This window comes from Myotis davidii, unplaced genomic scaffold, assembly GCF_000327345.1.
Source record: "Myotis davidii unplaced genomic scaffold, ASM32734v1 scaffold479, whole genome shotgun sequence".
Classification (NCBI taxonomy): domain Eukaryota; kingdom Metazoa; phylum Chordata; class Mammalia; order Chiroptera; family Vespertilionidae; genus Myotis; species Myotis davidii.
The window spans coordinates 340,370-344,867 of record NW_006289825.1 but is presented as its reverse complement, the minus strand read 5'-3'; the positions used below and the strand labels follow the sequence as shown (position 1 = coordinate 344,867).

Here is a 4,498-nt window from a genome sequence, read left to right as displayed (position 1 = left end):
AGAAGAAAGAAAGAAACTAGACCACCAACTTACACCATACACAAAAATAAACTCAAAATGGATAAAAGACTTAAATGTAAGACATGAAACCATAAAAATCCTAGAAGAAACCATTGGCAGCAAAATCTCAGACATTTCTTGTAGGAACATGTTTACAGATACATCTTCTAGGACAATGGAATTAAGGAGAAAATAAACAAATGGGACTACATCAAAATAAAGAGCTTCTGCACAGCAAAAGAAACCATCAATAAAATAACAAGAATGCCCACTCCATGGGAGAACATATTTCCCAATGATAGTTCGATAAGGGGTTAACCTCCAAAATCTATAGGGAATTCATACAACTTAATAAAAGGAAAATAAACAATCCAATAATAAATGGGCAAAGGATCTCAATAGACACTTCTCCAAAATGGACATACAGAAGGTCAAAAGGCATATGAAAAAGTGCTCAAAGTTACTGATCATCCAAAAGATGCAAATCAAAACAATAATGAGGTACCACCTCACACCTGTAAGAATGGCTATCATTAATAAATCAACAAACAACAAGTGCTGGTGAGGATGTGGAGAAAAGGGAACCTTCATGCACTGCTGGTGGGAATGCAGACTGGTGCAGTCACTGTGGAAAACAGTATGGAGTTTCCTCAAAATTTAAAATGGAACTCCCATTTGACCCAGTGATCTCACTTCTAGGAATATATCCTAAGAACTTCAGAGACCATTTGCAGCAGCATGGATGGACTGGAGAGCATTATGCTAAGTGAAATAAGCCAGCTGGAGAAAGATAAATATCACATGATCTCACTCATATGTGGAATCTAATGACCAACATAAACTGATGAACAAAAATAGACCCAGAGACATAGAAACATTGAACAGACTGTCAAACCTCAGAGGTAAGGCAGGGGAGGGGGGGAAGAGATCAACTAATAAATTCATGTGTAGATATGCATAACCCAAGGACACAAACAGTGGGTGGTGAAGGCTTGGGAGGAGGGGGGTGGGAGAGGACAATGGGGGGGAAAAGGGGACAATGTAATACTTTCAACAATAAAGATTTATTTAAAAATTTTAAATAAAATAAACTGTGGTACATATGTACAATGAAATATACTCAGCCATAGAAAGGAATGAAACTTTGCCATTTGCAGTAACATGGATGGACCTAAAGAGTGTTAAGCTCAGTGAAAAAAGTTAGGCAGAAAGACAAATTCTATATGATTTCACTTATATGTGGAATCTAAAAACAAAATAAATGAACAAACAAAATAGAAACAAACTCACTGATACAGAGAACAACTGATGATTGCCAGATGGGAAGGGGTTGGGGAATGAGTAAAAAAGGGAAAATAGATTAAGAAGTACAAATTGCAGTTATAAAGTAATCACAGGGATGTAAGTATGGCATAGGGAATATATGGTAGTCAACTGTATGGTGTCAGGTGGGTCCCAGACTTATGGGGGGACTGCTTCATAAGTTATATAAATGTCTGACACCTGAAACTAATATTGAATGTCAACTGTAATTGAAAAATGTTTCTAAACTTGAAAAAAATAAAATGATAGTAACATTAAAAAGGGGAGGGACCCCCTGCAGCAACATCCCCCTGGTCCCACCCATTCCATCGCTACTTCTACCCCTTCACTCCTTGCTATGGGCGCCCACGAGACAAATACGTCAACCTCTTCAAAGCTGTCCTTACCAGAGATTCCAGTGTTGGAAAGAATAATCTCTTGTCTCAGTTTACTGGAAACAAGTTTAATCTTGAAAGCAAGAGCACCACTGGAGTAGAGTTTGCAACATGAAGCATCCAGGTTGACGGGAAAACAATAAAGGCACCGATATGGGACACAGCTGGGCAAGAGCAATTTTGAGCTATCACATCAGCATACTGTCATGGAGCTGTAGGTGCCTTAATGGTTGGTGACATTGCTAAACATCTCACATATGAAAATGTAGAGCGATGGCTGAAAGAACTAAGAGATCATACTAATAGTAACACTGTCATCGTGCGTGTGGGCAATAAGAGTGATGTGCGTCATCTCAGGGCAGTTCCTACACATGAAGCAAGAATTTTTGCCGAAAAGAATGGTTTGTCATTCATTGGGACATCAGCTCTAGACTCTGCAAATGTAGAAGCTGCTTTTCAGAGAGTTCTGGCAGAGATATACCACACTGTTTCCCAGAAGCAAATGTCAGATGTGGAAATAACGTCTCCACGCAACAATGTGGTTCCTATTCATGTTCCACCAACCACTGAAAATAAGCCGAAGGCGCAGTGCTGTCAGAACACGTAAGGAGTTTCTCTTTTCCAGAGAAGGCTGTGAACAGTCCATTTCCCAGGTCTGCGATTTAAACATATTTTTAATTATTGTGGTCACTTTTGTGTTTTATTACTTAATCATACTTAATGAATTTTCCATGTTTTTAAGTCTTTTGATTTTAACTTTATAAAATCATCCATTTGTCTCAAATGACTGTAGCTTTTCTTTCCTTTTTCTACAAAATATATTTTTATTTATTTCAGAGAGGAAGAGAGAAATAGAAACATCAATGATGAGAGAGAATCATCGATCAGCTTCCTCCTGCATGCCTCCCACTGGCATATGCCCTTGACCGGAATTGAATCCAGGACCTTTCAGTCACAGGCCAACGTGCTATCCACTGAGCCAAACTAGCTAGTGCGACTGCAGCTTTTCTTCATGCTATGGCTTCACCAGGCTTAGTTAAATAAACTGAACATCTGGATTCCTCAAAAAACAAAACAAAACAAAACAAAAAATGGGGGAGCAGCCAGCTTAGTGAACCCAGAACCATGAGAGTATATCGACGATTGTGGGGAGCTCTAGGCGTGCAGTGATTGGCTTCCCTGATAACTGAAAACCCAAGTGACATCTCAGAAAGATCCAAATCCTAGGCCTCTGCTTAGGTAGCGTGTGACACCTGCAGCCAGCCTCATTACCCCTGGCCCACTGCAGCTGACCATGCCTGAGCAAAGGAGAAAACCCCAGAAACTAAAAACAAGAAAACCCTGCTCTCAGTCCTGGCCAGGTAGTTCAGTTGGTTAGAGTGTCCCCCTGAAACACCAAGGTTGTGGGTTTGATCCCTGGTCAGGGCACATACAAGAATCAACCAAGGAATGCATAAATAAGTGGAACAACAAATCAATGTTTCTCTCTCTCCCTTTCTCTCTCTCTCTCTCTCTCTCTCTCTAATCAAAGAATTTAAAAAAGAAAACACTTCTGTGATAACTCCTTCCTGTCAACTACCATGGTTCCGTCTCTTTAACAGGACGTCCTGGCCAGCTCGGATGCACCCACAGGGTGCAGAGGGAAGGCCTTGTACCCCAGAAGGTAGGGCACCCTCTGCTCCACTGTCAGTCAAGGCCCCCCTATCCTGGCAGCAGCCCACCTCCCAAGCCTCAACCCCCTCTGCCCCACACAGAACTCAGCCCCCAACATGCTGCCTAATTCCTAGACTCCAAAACCCCCCTCAACCACTTTCTCCTAGTGGGGGCAGGGTCCCAAAACCAAGCTTTACCACCTCCTGGAAGCCCTCCTGGTGCACCCACCCGCTTCATCCCTTCCAAACATCTTATATCAGAAGCCAGCTTCCTGCCAGCCAGACATGGGAGCCCCGAGACCCTGTATAGGACCCTGCCTGGAGCCGTGGGTGTTGCCCATCACTGGGTGGCATGGAGCCAGCTGATGATGAATATCCAGACCACCTACAAGGGTGTCAGTGATGTCAGTGAGGTCACTGCCCCACAAAGAGGCTATCAGGGCCCTAGCCACCCCATTCAGTGATGAGGAAAGAGGGTCAGAGAAGAGCCTGTCCTCCTCACCTAGCAGTTAGGATGTATGTTAATTATATTTTCTGTATTCTTTTTAAAAATATATATTTTTATTGATTTCAGAGAATGGGGAGGGAGACAGAAACATCCATGATGATGAGATTCATTGATCGGCTGCCTCCTGCACACCCCACACTGGGGATTGAGCCTGAAACCCAGGCATATGCTCTGACCTTGAATCAAACTGTGACCTCCTGGTTCATAGGTCAATGCTCAACCACAGAGCCACACCAGCTGGTCTATATTTTCTGCATTCTTGATGCTCTGGCAACTGGGGTCTCCCTAACCAGGGAGGGACTGTTCCTCAGGGTTAGCTAGTTCCTGGAGATAGCAAACAACTCAACTTTAATGTGCAAACCAACCAATCCAGAGCCATTATGCCCTTGCCCTGATCACCCCAGGACCAGGTGCCAGGTAGGGACAGTATAGTGTAAGTGCCTGACAATAAGCTTTTGATGGCTGAGGCATCCATTTCAAAAGACATCCAGCTTGAATAAACATAATGCCAGTCTACTAGCAAGACAACCCAGATAGGAATCACGCTGCTCCCACACATAAAGGTCCCTCTTTCAGAAAGCTCGGGTGACCTAGATAACTGGCCACTTGAGTGACCTTGCTCCTCCCTCCTGCACCCTTTC

General features: G+C 43.1%; 1 pseudogene; it reads left to right on the top strand.

Moving 5' to 3' along the window:
* The first annotated feature begins 1,423 nt into the window (after positions 1-1,423).
* On the top strand, positions 1,424-2,319 carry LOC102770279 (annotated as a pseudogene).
* Positions 2,320-4,498: the final 2,179 nt, after the last annotated feature.